The sequence below is a fragment of the Drosophila yakuba genome, unplaced genomic scaffold (genome assembly GCF_016746365.2).
Source record: "Drosophila yakuba strain Tai18E2 unplaced genomic scaffold, Prin_Dyak_Tai18E2_2.1 Segkk50_quiver_pilon_scaf, whole genome shotgun sequence".
Lineage (NCBI taxonomy): Eukaryota > Metazoa > Arthropoda > Insecta > Diptera > Drosophilidae > Drosophila > Drosophila yakuba.
The window spans coordinates 486,682-511,483 of NW_025048817.1; the positions used below are offsets into that span (position 1 = coordinate 486,682).

General features: G+C 40.3%; 1 pseudogene; it reads left to right on the forward strand.

The window, feature by feature from the left end:
* The first annotated feature begins 399 nt into the window (after positions 1-399).
* Positions 400-24,802, forward strand: part of LOC120322291 — a 44,154-nt pseudogene continuing 19,751 nt past the window's right edge.

Below are 24,802 nucleotides of genomic sequence, written 5' to 3' on the forward strand. Positions count from 1 at the left end.
TGAAGCTCAAGAAAAACAGCTATGAAGAGAAAAAATGACAAGACGACACAGAACCTTTGAGGTAGGAGAAACCGTCTTGGTAAACAAAAAAATCGCTTGGGAAATAAACCAACCCCACGGTATAAGAAAGAAATAATGGAAGCAGACCTCTGGACAACGGTCCTCATAAAAGGGAGGGTCGTTCATACAGATAATCTACGCTATGTTCGTCGAATATTATTATCTTTACTTTTAAGTGATATTACCTTTCCTTGTGTGACCATCGCCAAGTAAGCAGAATAAGCAGAATGACATTATCATGACATTTAACTTTTAAAAATATTTTATTATTTCCGCGACCTTTGTTTTGAACAGTTTAAAGTACGTGATGAAATGATAGACTTCCTTGAAGTACCATAGAAAAAAAATGCGAAAACAAAACGGGATGATCTCAGTATAGCGAGTGAGTGTTGTATTTAGTGAGTGCACTCTAATTAGATTTGAATTCGAATTCCTGATAAAAAAATTACTAAAGTTATCAATACCCTTTTCTCAATATGTTCAACTAAATAACATTAATATTTGCAATCAATAAGCCTTTTACTATATCACTAAAATAAATTTTTAGACTTAATTATTGTCAAAGCTTTTGTATTAAAACTGTAACTACATCCTATGTAGCATAGAAGAGGGAATTAAATTATATAAATGTATTAACTACTAAATACATAAGCATAAGCATATAAACTATTTATACCCGTTACTCGTAGAGTAAAAGGTTACTAGATTCGTTGAAAAGTATGTAACAGGCAGAAGGAAGGTTTCCGACCATATAAAGTATATATATTCTTGATCAGGACCAATAGCCGAGTCGATATGACCATGTCCGTCTGTCTGTCCGTCCGTATGAACGCTGTGATCTCAGGAACTACACAAGCTAGAAAGTTGAGATGAAGCATACAGACTCCTGAGACATAGACGAAGCGCAAGTTTGTCGATTCATGTTGCCACGCCCACTCTAACGCCCAAAACTGCCACGCCCACACTTTTGAAAAATGTTTTGATATATCATTTTTGTATTGGTCTTGTAAATTTTTATCGATTTGCCAAAAAACTTTTTGCCACGCACACTCTAACGCCCACAAACCGCCCAAAGCTGCTACGCCCACACTTTTGAAAAATGTTTTGATATTTTTTCATTTTTGTATTAGTCTTGTAAATTTCTATCGATTTGCCAAAAAACTTTCTGCACGCCCACTATAACGCCTACAAACCGCCAAAGCTGTGTTTAAGACACCTTCTCCTTCCACTCCTACTTAAGATCCGCTTTCAAATAGATTTGTAAACTATAAAAAGTCTGTTGAAAGCCTTCGGCTTAGAAGGGGCGTAGTTACAATCACACAGCAGAAATTTATGAAACAGAAAATATAGTCGTAAGCCTAGGTCATTGTCTTGGGTAGTAGGGCAAGCTTTAGAAATAAGAATATTGTTGTACTTTGTTATGTTTAGTCGATTGAGCTTCAGAGATAACAACATACGCGCCGGCGTGCGCGGTGTCTACTCAAAGCCGAATCAACCTACGCACGTTGGTATTATATAATATAATATAAATATTGTTTTTAAAATTACAACAATAAAATCTCGTAATGCATACTCGATAGAAAATTACAAGACTAATACAAAAATGAAAAAATTTCAAAACATTTTTCAAAAGTGTGGGCGTGGCAGTTTTGGGCGGTTTGTGGGCGTTAGAGTGGGCGTGGCAACATGAATCGACAAACTTGCGCTGCGTCTATGTCTCTGGAGTCTGTATGCTTAATCTCAACTTTCTAGCTTTTGTAGTTCCTGAGATCACAGCGTTCATACGGACGGACAGACAGACAGACGGACAGACAGACGGAAGGACAGACGGACATGGCCAAATCGACTCGGCTATTGATCCTGATCAAGAATATATATACTTTATATGGTCGGAAACGCTTCCTTCTGCCTGTTACATACTTTTCAACGAATCTAGTATACCCTTTTACTCGCAGGAGCTCATCGATAATACCACACATTTCCATCTCGGTCCTTTGTTTAAATAATATCCATTTAATTTATAATTATATTCCTGGTATGAATGTATGTAATAAACAATTTTTTTTTATCTAAAGGTAAAATGTACAATTTGAGTGGATCATATACTTCGCCGCAAGATGATGTTCTGTCTGAAAGAGTTCCCCCATCCAGGCAACTTCGTGGTAAGCCTTTTAATAAATTTTAAATGTATTAATCAATAAAAATCAAGAGACCGCTATAGACGAGTTCCTCGACTATCAAATAACCGTAACTAAACTGTTGGGAAATTTATTGGCCATATAGGAAAAAAAAATATTTTTTTTAAGTTTTCGATGGTTTTTAGGCGCTGCGTTTCAGGCCAAAATATTTTCGGAATACCGATACAAATTGGCAAGACAAATAGTAAAACGAAAAAAAATCGAAACATTTTTTAAAAGTGCGGATGCGGCCGTTTTTTTGTAAAAAATTAGAAAAGTATTAAAAAATGAGAAAATATTAAAACACTATAAAAACTGTAGGTGTCGTAGTTTTGCGCTGTTTGTGGCCGTTAGAGTGGCAGTGGCAAGGTTATACAACAAACTTGCGCAGCATTAGTATCACTAGAGTCTGCATGTTTAATTTCAATTTTCTCGCTTTAATAGTTTCCGATGTTCTTACCGACGGAAAAATCAACTAAACAGCATGATTTTTTTGCAGTGCTCAATTTTCGACACACGAATTTTTTCAATAGTATTAAAGATTAGGAATACCAATATATTTTTCTAAGAGAGAATTTTATTCTCTATACGATGAAAAAAAAAATGTTATTGTATTTTCAATAACAACAACAATATGAGTAAATTATTCAAACGGTAGACTGAAGAGATAAGAAAATAATACCATTTAATCGTGAATGGTTTTATTTACTGGGAAAAATAATTCATCTCGGCTAAAATATGAAATTAACTCGTGAACATTTTCGTGCGTTCATTTTTCACAACTTTCGACGTGGATAATCACGAGAAGAGTGTATCGATGAACTAAAATTTGTTTGGCTATGAAGCACCATCCTATAGCATTGTGAAAAACTGGTACAACGAATTTAATCGTGGCCGACGCTCGCTCAAAGACGAGTTCCATGAAGGTCGTCCAGAACAACAGTTGTGCCAGAAAACATCAATGCCGTACGGAACTGATAATGCAAGACCGTCATGTAATACATACCTACAGATAGAGGCATGCCTATGCATTTCTCCCACCAGCATACATTCGATATTGCATGAACACCTGTCCGTAAAAAAGGTTTGTTCTCGTTGGATCCCGCACAATTTGACAATCGCTCAAAAAAAGGATCGTGTGGATTGGTGTAAAGAAATGGTAAAAATATGATCGCGGTGCTTCAAAAGACGTTTATAAGATCGTCACAGGTGACTAATCGTGTCGGGCTTGGAGCGCCCAACGAGAGCAGTGCTGGCTGCACAGGCGTCTTCCTTCTTGAGGTTTATGTATTATGAGCCCAGAGGGTTGCACTTATGAATTTTTTAGCATGGTAGCCAAGATATTCTCGCTGCAGGTAAAAATGCTTACAATACAATTGCGCATATATTAACCACTGTGGCGTCCAATAAAATCAAGGGCAATTCTTACAGACTACTTGATAATTGTAAGTGACAATTAATAATAATTAATTAATAAATAAATAAATTCCTAAATATTAATTAATAAATAATAAGGGATGAGCTAAGGGCACTGCGCGACATGGCGATCTGATTGGAGTAAGTCGGCCTTTGTCCGAAACGTATTTCAAATGGACTTAAAAATGTGCTGGACTTTGTAGTTATGTATAGTTATCATAGCTAAAGGCTTAAGGAATTTAATGTGTGCGCGTAACACAGTTCACAATAAAGCGCTACTAAACGCTTGACTTGATAGTTGATACTACGTTGAACTGAAGTACTCATATTGCTGTGGCTAAACAAACGTAATAGGATCAGAAACGCTTCCTCCCACCCGTTAAATACCGTTTTTTTTTTTTTTTTTAATTCCTTTTATTCCTCTCGGGAACTTAGGGCTTCTACGAGAGCTTTCCATCTAACTCTATTTTGAGCTGTCTGTTTTGCACTTGCCCATGTGGTGTTTATTTGGGCTAGTTTTTGGTGAGCGGTTCTTCTCCAGGTTGCTCTTGGCTTTCCTACTCGCCTGCTTCCTTGGGGATTCCAGTCTAGTGCCATCCTCACTATGCTACTCGGTTTCTTCTGAGAGCGTGCCCTATCCACATCCATTTTTATACCCGTTACTCGTAGAGTAAAAGGGTATACTAGATTCGTTGAAAAGTATGTAACAGGCAGAAGGAAGCGTTTCCGACCATATGAAGTATATATATTCTTGATCTGGATCAATAGCCGAGTCGATTTGGCCATGTCCGTCTGTCCGTCCGTCTGTCCGTCTTTCTGTCCGTATGAACGTCGAGATCTCAGGAACTACAAAAGCTAGAAAGTTGAGATTAGGCGTACAGACTCCAGGGACATAGACGCAGCGCAAGTTTGTCGAATCATGCTGCCACGCCCACTTTAACGCCCACAAACCGCCCAAAACTGCCACGCTCACACTTTTGAAAAATGTTTTAATATTTTTCATTTTTGTATTGGTCTTGTAAATTTCTATCGATTTGCAAAAAAACTTTTTGCCACGCCTATTCTAACGCCCACAAACCGCCCAAAACTGCTACGCCCACACTTTTGAAAAATGTTTTAATATTTTTTCATTTTTGTATTGGTCTTGTAAATTTCTATCGATTTGCAAAAAAAACTTTTTGCCACGCCCACTCTAACGCCCACAAACCGCCAAAAACTGACCTTCGCACTTACACTAGCTGAGTAACGGGTATCAGATAGTCGGGGAACTCGACTATAGCGTTCTCTCTTGTTTCTTCCTTATTTGTATGTGAATCGGGGACTCGTCTGTAACGCGCCACAGTTCTGTGTTGGCTATTCTGTTTGGCCAGAATACCCCACATATGACTCTCAGGCATTTGTTGCTAAAAGCCTGTAGCTTCTGCGTTATTTTCTTCGTGGCGAGCCATGTCTCACTATAGTATTATGGTGCAGGATGGATTTCACAAACGCATTGTAGATCCTAAGCTTTGTTCGTCGGCTGATTTGTCGGTCTCTCCATATGCGGTATAATCTCCCAAATGCTGAGCGGGCTTTGCCAAAACGACTGGAGACATCATCATCAACTCCACCACTGTTGGATATGGGTTCCCATTTATGTTGATGTTTCCTAGAGTGGTTGAAGCGCATAGCTTTTGTTTTCGCTATGTTTATCTCGAGCCCTACGCTGCTGGCTATCCTGACGAGGTCGTCATTTTTCCTCTGTATGTCGTCGAGTCTGTGCGATATGAGACAGATGTCGTCTGCGTAGTCCAAGTCCTCAAGGTGTCTGGTGAGGTTCCACGTAATTCCTAAGCATACTTCGCTCATTAACTCGTCGACTACGATGTTGAAGAGAAGTGGTGACAGCGGGCATCCTTGCCGAGTTCCGGTGTTTGTCTGGAAAGGTGCACTAGTTTTTCAATTGTGCAGTACCGCCAGGTTGGCATCGTCATACATCGATTTGATGATGGCGATGAGATTTGCAGGTACTCGTTTTCTTGCAAGTGCTCGCCATATTGCTCCTCTTTCAACTGAGTCGAATGCCTTCTTGAAGTCGATGAACAGGAGGTAAAGCGGGGCTCTCCATTCCACAGCTTGCTCGGTTATTATGCGTAGTGTATTTGCCTGGTCTACGAAACTCCTGTGTGGTCTGAAGCCTACCTGTTCGTCTCGAATTGTTGGCTCAATTTTTTCCTGGAGGCGTTCGTTCAGAAGTGTAGCTAAGATCTTGTAGCTGGTGTTGAGCAGTGTTATCCCTCTCCAGTTGTTGCAGTCACTAAGGTCGCCATTTTTGGGAAGCTTCACAATGATTCCGCTTTTCCAGGAGGCTGGCACCGTCTCGCCTTCCCATATGAGAAATGTGGATGCAATATTTCAGCCATCAGTTGGTTGTCAACTTGAAGCAATTCGGCTGGTATGTTGTCTTCGCCAGCTGCCCTGTTGTGCTTCAGCTTCTTTATTGCATTCACGATTTCTCTTACATTCGGGGGTGCAGAGGGTATCCTGCTACTCCCACTTGGCGGCACAACACTCCTGTAGTCTATGGCCACGTTTGGTGATGTGGTGTGGCTAATTCCAATGAAGTGTTTGATCCATCTTCCATCTTCGGACTGCGTCATCATTGGATAAGAGGTTACCTTCTAGATCTCTGACTGGTTTGTTCTGTTTGTGATGGGTTCCTGTGATCCGTGCAATCTGCTGGTATAGCAAGCGCATGTTGTTCTCGCCGGCTGCTCGTTCTGCGTCTGCCGCAAGTCTATCCAGCTGTACTCTTTTGTCCCCTCAGGCCGACCCTTTCACCGCTCTGCATAGTCCGCGATACTCCTCACGGTACTGTGTGAGCTGGTCCGCAAGATGCTTCAGGTGGTTCCTCCTTCTAATCAGGTCCCAGGTCCCTTCAGATATCCAGTCCGATCTTCCGCGTTGTTGCAGGCCGAGTATTTCCTCCGCCGTGGTCCTTAGTTGCAAGCAGGTGTGCTCCCATGGGTGGTCTTCTAGGGGGATCAGCTGTTCTCGCAGCGTGGACGTCATTCTCGTGTTCAGAGTAGAGTCGCTAAGGAGGTGGAGGTTCAGGGGGGAGCTCGCCGGTGTTGACTGTTGCCAGTGTTCCTTGATTGGTTGCGGTTGAGCTTTATTGAAAATTCTCCAATGACCAACTCATGGTCACTGTCTATGGCTGCTCCCCTTTTGTTCCGGACCTCCAGTAGCGAGTGTCTCCATTTCCTGCGGTGCCTGTCGTTATCGAATTTTTCTCGTATTAGTTTCATCAATCGTTGTAAGTTTTTCGACCGATCTGGTGATTGGCCAGATGCGGCTTAATCCCAGTGGTGGGGCTGCCAATTGTCGCCATCGGGGATTGGCGTCTACGGTTGTTGTGTTGTTATTCGTAGAAAAGCGAACAGTCTGGTAACGCGCTCGCTCTGCTGGGTGGTTGTTGCTGTTTTGCAGAAAACACAGGGTGCGCAGGTACTATGTGGGTGCCCCCGTTTTTCTCCCATGTAGTGAGGAAGGGGGTGGGGCGTTGAGGCAAGTGGAAGTTGTTAGAATAGTCACTTATTATGTGGAAGAATACTTTCTAAAAGTTAGAAAAGCATTTCAGAGAGGAATCTTTTGTATGGCCATGCTCTCGTCATGGGTGGGGTTTGAACCCACGACCCCGTGGTTAGCAGGTAGTTGCGCTATCCACTACACCACGAGGCCCCATTAAATACCGGTAACGAACCGATTTTGCTGGTCTGCTCGCTATGTAGTACGTGCGTTCGCTCAAAAGATTTTGTATGTTTGTCCTACCGCATTTAAAAACATGTTTGCACGGTTACCAGTAACTATCGTTTGTAGTTTTTGTAATTCCAATGTACATTAATCTTTCTCCTAGTCCAATTGGATTTAAATGTGTGCTGCGGGATTTTCCTCTGATGGTTGATGGTAAATTCCCCAGGTACTGCCGTGGGTACTGGACTGGGGGGTAAAGATGGGCTGTTTGTCCCTTAGGCCTCCCCTGTGCTGGCCCGCAACCTCCTGTCCCTTGCTCTGTCCCGGCCGGACCGCCAGACGCCTGTATAATTCCCACTGAAAATCCAGCCATTCGCCAAGCTTACGGCGCAGCGCCTATTCTAACGCCCCACAAACCGCCCAAAACTGCTACGCCCACACTTTTGAAAAATGTTTTAATATTTTTTCATTTTTGTATTGGTCTTGTAAATTTCTATCGATTTGCAAAAAAAACTTTTTGCCACGCCCACTCTAACGCCCACAAACCGCCAAAAACTGACCTTTCGCACTTACACTAGCTGAGTAACGGGTATCAGATAGTCGGGGAACTCGACTATAGCGTTCTCTCTTGTTTCTTCCTTATTTGTATGTGAATCGGGGACTCGTCTGTAACGCGCCACAGTTCTGTGTTGGCTATTCTGTTTGGCCAGAATACCCCACATATGACTCTCAGGCATTTGTTGCTAAAAGCCTGTAGCTTCTGCGTTATTTTCTTCGTGGCGAGCCATGTCTCACTATAGTATTATGGGTGCAGGATGGATTTCACAAACGCATTGTAGATCCTGAGCTTTGTTCGTCGGCTGATTGTCGGTCTCTCCATATGCGGTATAATCTCCCAAATGCTGAGCGGGCTTTGGCCAAAACGACTGGAGACATCATCATCAACTCCACCACTGTTGGATATGGGTTCCCATTTTATGTTGATGTTTCCTAGAGTGGTTGAAGCGCATAGCTTTTGTTTTCGCTATGTTTATCTCGAGCCCTACGCTGCTGGCTATCCTGACGAGGTCGTCATTTTTCCTCTGTATGTCGTCATTTATTAGTCATTTATTATGTCGAAGAATACTTTCTAAAAGTTAGAAAAGCATTTCAGAGAGGAATCTTTTGTATGGCCATGCTCTCGTCATGGGTGGGGTTTGAACCCACGACCCGTGGTTAGCAGGTAGTTGCGCTATCCACTACACCACGAGGCCCCATTAAATACCGTAACGAACCGATTTTGCTGGTCTGCTCGCTATGTAGTACGTGCGGTTCGCTCAAAAGATTTTGTATGTTTGTCCTACCGCATTTAAAAACATGTTTGCACGGTTACCAGTAAACTATCGTTTGTAGTTTTGTAATTCCAATGTACATTAATCTTTCTCCTAGTCCAATTGGAGTTTAAATGTGTGCTGCGGGATTTTCCTCTGATGGTTGATGGTAAATTCCCCAGGTACTGCCGTGGGTACTGGACTGGGGGGTAAAGATGGGCTGTTGTCCTTAGGCTCCCCTGTGCTGGCCGCAACCTCCTGTCCCTTGCTCTGTCCCGGCCGGTACCGCCAGACGCCTGTATAATTCCCACTGAAAATCCAGCCATTCGCCAAGCTTACGGCGCAGCGCCTATAGCGAGACACGGACTCGATGGATCAACGCCAGGGTCTGATCTTGATTGGTGTTGTAGCAAGGCGTTTCAACTCTATTGTTTTGCCTTTGGGGACCTCAGGTTCTTGAGTCTCAATTCGCCGACTTGCTTCTTGCTGACTTTAACGGCCCTATCTCTCTTGCTTCTTGCTCTTGTTTAAGTGCTTCACGTTGTTCACTTGCGTTCTGATTCTCCTCGTCTGTCTAGATCGGCCTGCTTTTAGAGGCCTCCTTTAACTAATTGCTTAATAAATATCAAATTTGGTCGAAGTCTGATCAAAAATTTGGATGTATATCAGTGCCTTTCAAGCAGTGTTTAAAAAAACTGCCACTCAAACTAGGAATTTTCGCAGTATTTTAGCTTTTCAAAGCATTACCTACTAAATGGCAAAATCAGAGGTCGCAAAAGGAGGTGTTTGCATTCGACACTGCGACGTTGGCAGTCTCAGCGTTATAAGTCGGCTTCCTCTACTTTTGATTTTGGTCGCTGTTGCTTTTGTGCTGATCGAATCAAACAAGGAGACTGAAGCTGATTTCACATTTTCGCCACTCCTTGATTTTTGCTAGAATAAATTATAAAAAAACGTCATCGGAAAGGATTAGTAAAACTAGATAGTGAAAGTGGTGTTTCTAGACCCTATGGGAGGTGATTGAAAAAAAAATAGAATTAAAAATAGGCCATTAACCGTAGTTAAAATACTAGACGAACCCATAACGAAATATTAACTTAAAATATAAATATAGCGACCTCATCTGGCCTAGCATTACCTTATTATTAAAAACAATCCTAACCTTATGGATAGTTTGTCTTAGGAGTTAAAACGAGAAAGAACTAACCATTATCATTAAGACAAGAAGAACATTTATTAAATGAACTATAGCATTTGCCAATCTTACTCTTAACGAGTAACAAGCATCAATTATTGGGGTACGTCATTGGAGTGGAGGTATTTGTACCGACCCAGCCAACATCTCGTGTGTACTAAATAAGCCAGCCAGCTCCCTAAATCTAAAGCAAGTAAGGGGATTTCTTGCAGTCCATGCTCCAAGCACGGCTGACTTTCAAGGATATTGAAAGCAATAACAGCAGTGATGTAGGTTGAGTAGTTAGACGTTCGAAATCGAATTAAAATAGTTAATGACTAACCAATTGTCTCAAAACTAGAATCGCCTATTCCGGTAACACAAGCTGCCAATTTTGTCCTATTAAGTTGAAGCTGATCTGCGAATCCAGAGTTGAGCAGAGCACGGCAAGGAACGCAGATTCCTAAACGTTCTTCACTAATACGATGGCAGTGGCTACAAGCACAACATTTTTACTGAGATCCTGTGCAAGAAGCAAGAAGCAGCCGTTCCAAGCAACGCAGAGGGTTGTACTGGATGGTGTAATTCAGAAGCAAGCTTTTCTCTAGGCTTTGAACTTTCATGAGATAAAGGCGAGGCAAGTTTCCCAGATGAAGGAGAGTGTGGTGGAGTTGCACTTCCTCAGTTGATGACCACACTTAAGGCAAATTCAACAAAAAGTCAGGCTCATAGCTTGCCATGACGTCGCTGCTCCAGAAACGATGTCATAGATTCCCATGTTGGAATTAAATGTTTGAAGATTTTGGGTATTCTAAATGCTCCTCCCATTTCGCTAGACTCGATGGATCCAGCATTCGGACATTTACTGGGCGATAATGCATCCAGCGATTTGTTCCGTTGAGCCCATTCCATTCAGCTTACGAATATGACCGTTGAATTTATCAGACAGTTCGAGAAGCATTGAAACGGAAGCACTCTGCACTGCCCATGGCCCTAGGATCTCAGTGATGTGTGCCTAAAATACCAAACGACGATTGTCCGGATTGAACGCTGCTGATGGCTACAATTACACGGAGAAATGCCGTCAGCAAAGGTAGAGTGCGAACGCATTTGCGAGGCGCGCTTTAAAATCTCTCCCTGCCCGAGGATTTAAGACTCACGACAAGTCATTTTTCAATTTCCTCAAAATCAAGTTCTTTAAGCTCGTTGAGAATTTGCCAAAAGCTCATCGATCACTTCCAACCTCACATGAAAAACGTACTCGTCAACCGAAATTAATGCAGATCTATTATAAATATCAGTTGCCTTGCGCCTTAAAAATGTCGCATCAGCGGGAACAGCAACAAGAAATAAGCGGCAGAAACACTGACACTAAATTCAAGCGGGAAGATGAGCGCAAAAAAGAAATAGCGGAAGCTTCTGTTATTAACCCGTTATTCGTAGAGGAAACAGGGTATACTAAATTCGATGAAAAGTATGTAACAGGCAGAAGGAAGCGTTTCCGACCATATAAAGTATATATATTATATTTATATATGTATATACTATATACTCATATATATATATATAATATATAACCATATATATATATATATATAATATATAATATATATATATAATATTATATAATATATATATATTAATAATATATATATATATAATATATATATATATAATATATATATAAAATTATATATATATAAATCCTAATATATATATAGGATCAATAGCCGAGTCGATCTGGCCAAGTCCGTCTGTCCGTATAAACGTCGAGATCTCAGGAACTACAAAAGCTAGAAAGTTGAAATTAAGCATACAGAATCCAGAGACATAGACACAGCGCAAGTTACAAGTTCGATTCATGTTGCCACGCCCATTCTAACGTGCACAAACCGCCAAAAACTGCAATTTTTTTATTAGTTTGTAAATTTCTCTCGATATGCCAAAAAACTTTTTGCCACTCCCATTCAACGCCCCACAAACTACCAAAAGCTGTCAGTGTTCAAGACTTTCCTTTGCACTTCCACCAGCTGAGTAACGGGTATCAGATAGTCGGGGAATTCAACTATAGCGTTCTCTCTTGTTAGACTATGCAGCCCGCACATATATAACTCTTTATGTATGTGAAGTCTTGCGTAACCACTCCATTTAATTTTGTCCGAATATAGCTGACACAAATTCTTTATGTATGTGAAGTCGCGAAAGTTAATTTAATTGCAGATCGAACAGCACAAATCAATAGGACACATACACTGCATTAAAAGCTAAATTTACGTATAGCGAAGATTTCCCGAAATTAATTTAGAGCAAAAGTGCTTTGTCAGGCACACGGAATGCCTGACGGGTTCCCGTGACGCATGTTAAGAGAACAAAGCTTGTCCAGGATGGTCTGTACTTCTTCCTCGGACGGCTCTTCTTCCATGTTCTCCGGTATGCTCCCTTCTTTTCGGTCCTCCCTGTATTTGTCCTTGCCTGCCGTTGTTATCTCCAGCTCCAGATTTCCGCACCTTAGTACGCTGTGAGCTCTTGATAGGAAATCAATAGAGCACAATTCAAAGCTTCGGAATGCAACGCGTTTCTTACTGAATTGGGGTTTACGGCTAATATATATATACATATATACCACTTTAAACTCACCACAGCGAAATACGGCCGAGTGTGACAGGAACTTTACTAGTATTTCATGTTTTCCAAGCGGGTAATTTACCCATTATTTGAAAAGACATGCAGGCCAATATTCGTCGTGCCTACGATCGCAATGTGAGCCACTTTAACCTGCGCGCGAAACCCATTTCCTTTAAGCAAGGAAATGCATTCCGTTGAAATTTTGTCCAAAGCAAACTAGCGCAGAATTTCAAAATTATGCCGACAATTTGTAAAGTTCCGAATTAAAAAGAAACTTGGAAATTGGTATTGTCAGTTTTCCAACTTTCCAATAAAAGCACAGCTATATTAATTGGAATTTGGTCGCATATTAATGCCCACGCGGCTACATTAACCTTCTTCTTAACAACCGGAAAAAATTACTGCTAGATTGTTGTGTAAGTCCTCTTAATATGCAACAGCACTTCCGACCATATAAAGTATATATATTTGTTGGAATAAATGTGTATGTCTTGATCAGCTGTTCTGATAAAGCATAATGTAATTTTAAATAACATTTTATTTATTTATATATTTATTATATTAGATAGAGTAGTTTACAACTTGCTGCAGGGGCCTATGGCTATGTTGGTTTACGATGGGTTTGTACCTTAATCTAGTTAAAGACTAAATAATTGCTGTGCTTGGTACGTACATTTGTCTTACTAGTTTCAGAGTTTTTTTTTTGTATAATTTGGTTGATTTGGGGAAAAGTATGAGTTTTTGTATGTTATCCGGAAGATCTAGAGGGTTAGTGTTGCCAAATATGGTTTTTTTAGTTTGCAGGATGGTTTAAGGTAATCACAGGTGTGTGAGTTATTCGTATTAATTGATTGGTACCATTGACTGTAGTTTATTAGGGTTTCTTTCTTTTTTGTCGCAAGTTCATCTTTAAGATGTTTTTATGTCTGTGTTATTTATGTTTGGGGTGAGGATAAGTAGCATATTGCTTGCTGATTTGCAGCTAGTTCATTTCCTGTAATACCTGAATAACCGGGAATCCACATTATTTTAATTTTAGGAGCATGTTGCTTTATTAGTGGTCGTATTCTGTTGGGGTAAAATTTGTTATTATGGGTATTTAGGATTGAGTCTTTTGCTGATAGGGAGTCGGAACATGAATATGGAGGCAGTATGCCGTATTTCAAGATGTTTGTTTCCGTTGTAATGGCGAATGTTATTGTGCAGTTAATTTTTGAGCCGTCAGTGAATATGAAATTATGAGATTTAAGGTTATTTTTTGTGTGTTCGTATAGTTTTCTGTATTGGTCTGGAGATGTTTCTTGTTTCTTATGGATTCTGAGTGATGTGCCTTTTAGATTGGGGAGGGTCCATGATGGCCTGTGTTTATAAAGTTTTACTGGTTTGTAGGGTAATATGTCTAATATTGGTGTTATTTTCTTTTTTGATTTTTTATGTTTAACGATCTTTTAAATTGGTGTGTTTTTGGAAGAAATTAGGTTGTGTGATAGCTTGTCTATTTGAAGGTCTCGTTTCATTTCTAAAGAGGGAATATTTTATTCGTAGAGTAAGTTATTTGTTGGGGTGGAGCGATCGGCTCCGAGGGCTAGACGGATTGCGGAGTTGAATGGTGTTTTTATTTCGTTTATAATACTTTTGGGTACGTGGCCGTATAGAAACTAACCATACTCTAATTTGGCTATGACCGTTGCCTTCGCGACATCTAGTAGCTTATTATTATTTAGCTTATGTGTGTGTCCAAGTTACGGGGTTTGGACTGTCACCCGCTCTCCGCTCCCTCTTACGGTAAAGAGCGCTTCACCACAGAGTCTTCAAGGAGTCTCCGCTGCGCTTGGGAGAGCCTAGCTAAGTAGAATAAGATTCAGTGTAAAAACTATTACGAACGATTAAACATACGCCCGGTCGCGCCCCCGCAATTACGAAAAGTGTTCTAGTGTTCGCTTTTCTTCGAGTGTTTCTATTTCAGCATATTTGGAAAATTCCAGAACAGCAGCCCCCTACAATCCAACAGTGTGTTTTCCATTTATATTTGTTGTTTATGGTCATTCCTAGAATTTTTAAGGAAGTAACTGTAGGAATTTGGATGTTGTTGCTGCAAGTCTTGCAAGTACAGTGGTGCTTTTTACATATGTGGAGATGTTTGCATTTGGATAGGGATAGTAATGCTCCTGAGTAGGAGCCCAAATTTTCTATATCGTTTAATAGGATGTCTAAGCTGATGTTTCTATTTGTGTTTTTATTAAAATTTATTATAAGGAGGAATCCTTTTAATATTTGTAAGGTTGAGATATGTTCAAGATATGTTTTGCTTTCTTCTATGGTTTGGGCTATTGGGGAGGGCGTATAGTTATGTAGGTTATTTCTGTATTTATTTTTTCGAAACTCCTCTGAAAAGTTCCAGTCGCCGGAGAGGTCAGAAAAGTATTGTGCAAATATGTTAGCAATTTCATTGCTAGCCAATGTAGTCTCATTGTTAACTGGGTTTGACATGGCATGCATATTTATACCCGTTACTCGTAGAGTAAAAGGGTATACTAGATTCGTTGGAAAGTATGTAACAGGCAAAAGGAAGCGTTTCCAACCATATAAAGTATATATATTCTTGATCAGGATCAATAGACAAATCGATGTGGCCATGTCCGTCCGTCTGTCTGTCCGTACGAACGTCGAGATCTCAGGAACTACAAAAGTTAGAAAGTTGAGATTAAGCATACAGACTCCAGGGACATAGACGCAGCGCAAGTTTGTCGAATCATGCTGCCACGCCCACTCTAACGCCCTCAAACCGCCCAAAACTGCCACGCCCACACTTTTGAAAAATGTTTTGATATTTTTTCATTTTTGTATTAGTCTTGTAAATTTCTATTAATTTCCCAAAAAACTTTTTGTCACGCCCACTTTAACGCCCACAAAGCGCCAAAAAACGTCAGTGTTGCAGACTCTCCTTCGCACTTCCACTAGCTGAGTAACGGGTATCAGATAATCGGGGAACTCGACTATAACGTTCTCTCTTGTTTATAATTCAAACCTACATTTTGTGTTTTTGCGACTATAGTCGATAATGTTTTCTACAGTAATAGTTCGGTTTAATTTTTTCCAGGAAAGTTGTTTTTGTTTTCGTAATTGTTCGAGGTGTTTATACCACCATGGAACCCTGTATGGATGTAAGTTGGGTGAGGTATGTGGGATGGAAAGGTTTGCGCTATAATGAATAATTCTATTGATTTGGGCGTGTTGTTCGAAACATATGCGTTGGGCAGTTTTATGGTCAACTTTTTCTGTTAATTCCTGATTTATTATGAAAGCTGATGGTTAATGTCAGAATTGTTTCCGCAATTTAAGCAGTTATTTTTTATAGAGCATGTTTCTCCGTCGTTTGTGTTTTTTATTTCCGAACAATTGGTGCAAGTTTCTAAACTTTTGCATATAGGTGCTGGGTGAACGAAGCGGAGGCATTTTTTGGATCGAAGTGGGATATAGTCACGTACTTGAACTGTTTCGTAACCGACTCGTAATATTTCACTCAAATATAATAATAATCAATCCAGTTTCAACTAAGGTGATTTTGCTATCAAAGATTGGGGTTTCGTCTTTTCATTATTTTTTTTAGAATGTTGTCTTCGTCGATATATCTAAGGTCGTTGCAATAAATGACTCCTTTTGAACAGTTTAATGTTTTATGTTCGGTTGCTGTTACTTCCACATCTGCGACTTTTGTTAGTTTCAGGAGTGTTCTGGCTTGCAATTCGTTTTTGGTTGTTATTAATAGGCTGCCGTCTCTTGCTCGCTTGCATCCCTCCACTTCTCCTCCACAGGCAAAGTCCACAGATTTGTTTGCAATTAATGGAGATACTCTTCCAAAAGAGCTGTTATCATTCCTTTTAATAACAATTATGTTGCCTAAATGGGATTGGTATGATTTTGAGGTGATTTTGTAAATGTCTGGTGGGTCCGTCATGATTGTTGTTTGAGGGCTTGAGCCCGGGGTAGAGGGATTGGGTTTTTGTTTTTGTTGTTGTGTTTTTTTTCTCTCTTTGTGGTTGATATTTATTTATGCAAAATTCTGCTGATAAGAGTTTTGGATTTACGCAAAGCGAGGCCTTAAACTGTAGTGGCACGACTTATCTCTTCGGAGGTTGAAGTGGTAGTGGATAATTAAGTTACTTGCTCAAAGAATGTGAAACGGAAATGAAGTGCACAAAGCACATGCTCATTAATCAATAAATACATATAAATAAATAAAGAAATCCACTTTTTTTTAAGATGGTAGCAGAGCTACCACCCTTCCACTTTATTATAAGCATGGTAGCAGAGCAAGGTTAATAAAATTAATCCTAGATCTATAACTAAATCCAAGTTTGACAAAAATAAATGTTGTTCAAGTGAAGCCAAGTGAAGCGACAAAAAGAAGAAGTGTAAAAGACATAGAAAAAAGAAAGACAATATTAAAATTGCGAACTTTTAAGAAATACTAATGCCAAAAGAAGACTTTTGATAAATATTAAACAAATAAACGGAAAAGAATTAAAAACATAAACTAACTAGTCAAAGGCAGCAGATGGCAGATGACAGACGGACAGACAGACGGACATGGCCAAATTGACTCGGCTATTGATCCTGATCAAGAATATATATACTTTATATGGTCGGAAACGCTTCCTTCTGCCTGTTACATACTTTTCAACGAATCTAGTATACCCTTTTACTCTACGAGTAACGGGTATAAAAACAAGACTGTAGGCGATATCAGAATACGAATCAAAGAGGCGGTCGAGGCAGAAGTAAACATCATGGAAGTGGTTGCGGACGTGGAACTGGACTCATTACTCATTTACTCAGATTATTTAGGCAATGTGTAAATTTGAAAAATCCGATTGTTGTTAAAGTAGACGAAGGCAAACAATTACAAGCGACCAAGATTGGAAATGTACAAACACAATTTAGAACAAACAACAAAGAAAATGTACATATACTTTGTATAAGGCATACAACAAAATTCGCTAAGCATATCAAAGATAACTGAAAATTTACAGTCGTAGCTAGAAATAATGATACAAAAATATATAACGAAAAACAGAGTTGTTGTCACTTGCAAATAGTTTATATAATGTAAAAAGCTTCAAGCTTAAAAATTAAACAAATGAACTATATAAAAATTTAACTAAATTAGCTGAAAAAGAAAAATGGAAAAAGGAACAAGGCCGCGTAAATATTCAAAATTTTTAATAGAATTTCTATGAATAAAATGCTAGGGGTCTGCCTGATAAAATCGAAAATACAGAAATGAAATGTGAGATTGTATACAAAGTGAAATGAGAAAGTACCCAGAGAATAAGAGAAAAAAAACTAAAGAAACATGTTGCATTAATAGGGCCTTCTCGATAGGTAGCACGATAGGGCTGATGATTTTGGTAGCGCCACCCTTTGGGAATGCCGTTGGGCGATCTACTGTTTGAATAATCCCGATTCGCTCCGGGATTTCTCTTAAATTGCCTGGATTATGACCAATGACCCAAGGAGAGGATTGGGAATATAGCGGGCAGCATGAAATGCAAATCATAGCTCAATCGCAGCCCTACTAATGAGCCATTAAGTTGCAGCTCGGGCAACTTTAATTTTTCTATCTGTGTGTGAAATTAATAAACAGTGAGTTTAAAAGATTAGTTTCTTTGGGAACTTACTCGCCATCAGGCATTCTGGAGTCAGGATCTCAATCTACTATCTTTCCCGATGCGATCCCAATACCTCCAGTGAGTCCGTTCCAGGAATACGAATAGTCGTCTAATCCCTTGGAGCTCCTTAGGATAAGGTGACCCTACGTGTGTAAATACATCCATTGTAGTTCCGTCTTATGAAGCACCGCCAATTGCGGGGCACGTTTCCGCAGTGTTTTATAGACCTTTCGCTTTGACCCTCCCAAAAGCAGTCGACGATCAAGGGTCATCGCTTATGAGGGATTGATAAAAAAATGTGATGAAAAGTCTGAGCTAGCGGCACCGCCACTAAGGAAGGAAAGCAGTTGGTAACAAAAAGAGTTAATACATACAGACTTAAACGGACCAAACAGGACAACAGGTTATTGTTTTTTTTTTCCAGTTTTTATTTGTTGTATCTTTTCTGTACCGAAAACTAACAACAAGTTAACGAATCTTAAGTATAAATACTAATTAGCAGTACAGTTCTTAAACTGTATCATAAAAGCGGCCCAAAAAAAAAATTACTGCCTGGTTGGCAAGTCGTTTCGAGGTAGGCGTGATCGGCTGCTTAGCCTTGTTAGACTCCTCGGAGCTGCGAGCTGGTTAGGATGCGTTGATAACTTGTTAATGTACTTTTCCATTTTTTCCGCAATTTCGTCTTTTACAGGTGTCACGTTTAGATCTTTGTAAATGCTGGCGTTTCGAACATACCACGGTGCCCCGGTGATAGTTCTCAATATCTTCGTCTGGGCTCTCTGAACGATATCGATGTTGCTGTTGCTGGCATTTCCCCATAGCTGGCAGCCGTAAGTCCAGATTGGTTTTAGCACTGAGTTGTAGAGGAGCACCTTGAAGTCCAAACTGAGTTGTGAGCGGGAGTTGATAAGCCAATGAAGGCTGTTGGCCTTCAGTTTTAAGTGAGTTCTCTTGGCTTCGTTGTGTCGGCGCCAAGTTAGTCTTCTATCGAGTGTACTCCCAGTACGTCACTTCGTTTGCTGTTGGAAGTGCGACGTTGTTCAACGTGAGCGGTGGACAATCTTGCCTGTTAAGGGTGAAAGTTACTTGCTTGCATTTTTGTTCGTTCACCTTTATACGCCAGTCGAATAACCACTTTTCCACGTCGACCAGGTAATGGCTAGCTGAGATGATGCTTTGATTGGGCATCTGAGCGGCTGAGAATAGCTGTGTCATCCGCAAATGTTTAAACTGTCAGGTTGCTGCTTGTAGGGATGTCTGCTGTGAATAGGACGTATAGTGTTGGGCCTAGTACGCTGCCTTGTGGGACATCGGATATCGCAATGTTGCACCTCACTACAAACTTCCTGTTGTAGAGGTACGATTCTAGCAGTTTATGAGTGTTGTTTGGAAGCGTTGTTTTGATTTTGTACATCAGACCGTCAGCCAAACTCTGTCGAATGCCTGCGAAACATCTAGAAATATCGAAGAGCAGTATTCCCGTTTTTCAAATGCGTTTCGTATTTCTGATGTTAAGCGGTTAACTTGCTCAATAGTTCCGTGTTTTTCGCGAAAGCCAAATTGGTGTGCTGGTATTGTGTTGTGCGTGTTCAGGAATGGAGTAATAGTCAGAGACAGTAGGCATTTTCCCAAAAGTTTCGATAAGCAGGATAGAAGGTTTATGGGTCTGTACGACGATGGAACAGAGTGATCTTTTCCCGGCTTTGGTATCATTATTATTGTTGACTTTTTCCATCTTCCTGGAAAGTAGCCAAGTTTGTTGATGGCGTTGAAGAGCTGGGTAATGCTGCATACAGCACAGTAAGGCAGCTCGATAATCATCTTAGGGGTAATTAGGTCGTACCCTGCAGATTTTTTTGGGTTCAGATGTTCTTTGATGATTTTTGAGATTTCGTGCATGATGATGCTGGAAGTTGTCTGTTGCGGGCGAAATTTTGAACGTGTTTGTTACAGAATTCGGTTGGAAGACTTTTTGTAGATGAGTGGCAAATGTGCTAGCTCTATTTTTGTCGCTACGGGCCCAACTACCTGTGTGGTTTCTAATAGGGACCACTGGTACTGTGGGTGAGCCAAGAGTTGGGTGATCTTTCCACAGTGAGTTTTTTGTACTGGATGTTGATAATTTTTCAATATAAGTACGTTGGGCAAGCTCTTCTTCTTGCATTAAAGCTTTTGTAAGTTTGCGTGTGGCGTCTTTTAACTTTTGTTTTGCCGAGGGTGATCTGGAGGACTGCCATTCTCGCCGTAGGCGCTGTTTTTCTAGAACAAGTTGTTCGATTTGCAGGTTGGTCTTTTTGTGATTTGTAATTTTGCTTACTGTTTGCGGCGTTGAGCAGCGAGCTGCAGCAACGACGATTGACTCCAGTGAGTTAACAAAACTATCAATGTCAGCTTCAGGTTCAAGAGGTGGGTTAAGCTCAATGTGTGAGCTTATGTATTTTTTGTATTTGATCCAGTTGGTTTTTTCTGAAGTAAACTTATAAGAGAGGTTTGCTGGTTCTGGGTGTCGGAGCAGATTTATTAGGAGGGGCGAGTGGTCAGATGATAGGTCTGAGAGGCACTCGGCGCTTATCAAATTACGGGGAATGTTTTTGGCGACTGTGATTAGATCAGGTAGTTTTTTGGGGTCAGTAGGCCAGTATGTAGGTGTGCCAGGAGAAACGTGGTCGAGCTTGTTGTTTGCTTTTATAATGGCGTTGTAGAGCTTTTTCCTTTTGGATTCACGAGTCGAGATCCCGAGTGTGTGTGCTTGGCATTATAGTCCCAGTTAGTTTTTGGCAGTCTCAATATGACAGTGGTGCTTGAGACGGCTTCTTATCAAAATCCCGGTCCCGCAGTGGGCCTTACCATCGGGGTGATTGGTTCCGTAGAAAATATATCCTCTTATGTTGAAGTTATATTTGTTTGTGAGGTGTGTTTCCGAAAGTAGCATTACGTCGATGTGCTTTTCGAGTAGGAATTGAGCTAGCTCAGGTTTGTGCTGTGAAACGCCATTGGCGTTCCACGTAGAGATTCTTAGCGAGGCCATGAAGATGATTATTTTGATTGTTGTGATACAAGCAGTTGTATCAACATGTTTTGATTGCGCATTAGAAATTGCATGGATGTCCGCATAAACGCCATAAACTTCGCCATGCTCTGCTGCAAGGTAAGTATAATTGCTTCGAAATTGTTTTGTTGTTGTTCCATTGGCTTTTTGTCTTGTACCGAATTGAAGTCGCGCTGGTTAATGCGGCTTTTGTGATCTTTGTATACTGGGCAGCCTCTGTAGTTGGCTGTGTAAATGCCTCCACAGTTGCCACACTTTTTTCTGCTTGTCTTCTTTGGGTGCACTGCAGCTGGCTTTGTCGTGGAGCTCGCCACAGACTACGCACACTGGGCGCAGCTTACAGTAAGACTTTGTATGGCCGATTTTTGGCAGTTTATACATTGTACCAGATTGTTACGTTTGTGAGGTTCTTCTACAGAGATTCTACGATGTAGTAAAAATTGGAGTTTGTAGATTGGATGCACATCGTTTCTTTTTGGCATCTTTGCTTCTGGTGCAAGTTCCACCTTGAAGAGTGGTTGCGGCTGTCTATTTTTGTTTAAGATGTTGAAGACTGATTTTGCGATAAATCCTTTATCCTGTAGCGCCAGCTTTATTTCGTCTGGTGTTACATCAGGCTCTATGCTCTTTAGTACGATTTGCAGACCCTTGCAGCTTTTTAGCTGGTATGTATAATAGCTTTTTTCTCCTTCGTCCAAATACTTTGTTAAGGCTCTAAAGTGTTGTTCAGACTTGGTCTGAACTTTAGTTTCATGAATGTTGCCCCTAACTAAGGGAATTATGTGGAAATTTGCGTCACCTATGAGCTTTATTACATTGTTTACAAATGTACTTGAGCTTTTCTCACGTACAAATATTGGTGGTGGCTTTGGCTTATTTTTGTCGCTTCCATCAGCTTCAACGGGCAGGTCTTCAATAGCTTAGGCTTAGGCTTAGCTTTCGTTATATTTGGATGTAGCGATCCATTCCAGTCTGTATGGCCGGCTTTGCGTTTTCGTTTTCGTTTGTTCCAGTTTGTTTTGCTGTCTGCGCAGCTTTCGTTGTGTTTGTATGTGCTGAGCGGGCAGTCGGCATCGGTGTTGTTTTAGTTATTGAGGTTGTCGCGACAATTGAAGAGTTTGTGCTTGCTGTTACAGCTAAGTTCTGTTCTCTTTTCTTGGTGTAAGCAGATTTTGTTGGTAAGGGAGACGAAAAGCAAGATTGTTCTTTGACGTTCGCTGTAAGCAGGTGTTCGTTTGGCGGGTTGGGAGTTGCCGATCGCGGGCGTTCGGATTGCGTCGGCCCGATAGATAGTAGCGACGGCGACAGGGAGCAAGAGCGTTCACATTCGCGTGTTAAGAGAGAAGGTTCAGCTGTCGGGTTGGGGGTGATTGACCGCTCGCGGTTCGATTCCGCAGAGACGACGAAAAAGTAAGCGTTGTTGCGTTGCAAAGAGAGCCGTCGCTCATCTTGCTGGCGTTGACGCTGCGCGCGAGCTTCGTTTTCACTCATTTTTTGGTTGGTTTGTTTATATTTGTAATTAGTTAGTTGATGATTAATAACTTATAGATTTGTTAGAAAATCTATATGTGCAGGCATTGCACTAAGCGTCTTTTCGCTTATGGTTTTATGTTTGGTTCTTTTCACTGTTTTGATTTCTGGAAGTGTTTAACTGGAGCACTGTTAAAAACACGTCCGCACTAAACGAAATGAAGTGGGTTATTGTGAAGAAATATATTTTTTTACATTTGTTGACGACTTTAGTAAATGCGCGAGAATTTATTGTTTTAAAAATAGATCTAAAAATGCGAGCTGCTTAAAATAATATGTAAATGAAATAAAATTAAACAAGAGAAAACGCTATAGTCGAGTTCCCCGACTATCTGATACCCGTTACTCAGCTAGGGAAAGTGCGAAGGAGGTCTTCAACACTGACAGTTTTTGGGCGGTTTGTGGGCGTTAGAGTAGGCGTGGCAAAAAGTTTTTTGGCAAATCGATAGAAATTTACAAGACTAATATAAAAATTAAAAAATATCAAAACATTTTTCAAAAGTGTGGGCGTGGCAGCTTTGGGCGTTAGAGTGGGCGTGGCAAAAAGTTTTTTGGCAAATCAATAGAAATTTACAACACCAATACAAAAATGAAAAAATATCAAAACATTTTTCAAAAGTGTGGGCGTGGCAGTTTTGGGCGGTTTGTGTGTGCTAGAGTGGGCGTGGCACCATGATTCGACAAACTTGCGCTGCGTCTATGTCCCTGGAGTCTGTATGCTTAATCTCAACTTTCTAGCTTTTTTGTGTTCGAAAATAAGTGAATAAACAATCAGTTACATATAAAGTTCTACTCAAGTGAAATTGGTTTCATTTATGCGGGTTGTTACAGTGGCGACAAGGTAAAAATTCAAAAAAAAAAAAATTAAAAAAATAAGGAAGAAATGAAAAAGTAGTATATTAAAATATTTATGATGTTATTTATATGTTATCCGTCTTTCCACCCTCATTCTTCCTTCACGTTCACTGGTGCCGTTATTGTTTTTTTTTTGAGTATGAAAAAGGAGAGCAACAGCGGCACCGATGAGCGAGCTCGTGAGAGCGTTGAATGATTGGAAATGTTTAAAAAGAAAAGAGAAAATATCAGAGAGTGTAAAAAGAACACACGTGAAAGGTACATGTTTTGGCACACATAATGTGCGTGAAGGAGCGTAAGAGGCATAAGTAGATATTCAACGCACACACGCAAACACAGCTTAAAAAAAAAAGAGAGAAAGAGAAGAATCAAGCTGACTTCGAGACGGGGCCTATACTGAGAGTATGTGGTGATTTGGGAAAAAAAAGAATAAAATAAAGCTGACTACAAAGTCAGGGCCAGTACTACTAGCATATGGCGATTGGAAAAAAAAATCTGACTGTAAGTCAGGGCCAGTACCATGAGTATGTGGAGAATGTATATATATATATAATATGTATAACATATACGAATATTTATGACTGAATCTAAAATCACGATCTGACTAAGTCAGAGGCAGTTTGCCAGTAATAACGATATTGCATTTAATTTCAGGTACACTGATATCAATGGCTGAAAATGTAATCAAGCCATTTCTCTGCGAGACTATTGAAAAGTCTCTTTAACGTATCGAGTGGGAGAAGTGGCTAAGAGCCTTCGAAATTTATCTCATAGCTGAAGAAATTGACACACCTATTCGGAAAAGAAGTAAACTACTTCATCTAGGAGGACCACAACTTCAGACGGTAGCGTTCACATTATCCGATGCGGTGTTAGAAAATCCACAGATAATAATATAGATATATACAAGGTCCTTGTTAAAAAATTAAATGCATACTTCTCGCCAAAGCAGAACTCCAGTTTTGAAAGGCATCTGTTTAGGAATCTCTGTCCATCAGAAGGAGAGACTTTTGCTAAATTTGTATTAAGGCTACGCCACCAAATTCAGAAGTGTAATTTTGGGGCTACTAAAGCAGAAAGATTTGTCTAAAGGACAAAATAATAAACAGCTGGGCCGGAGTAGATCTTAAAAAGAAATTGTTGGGAAAAGAATACAATTTGTCTCAAATGATAGATGCCTGTCAAGTCGATGAGGAAATTAA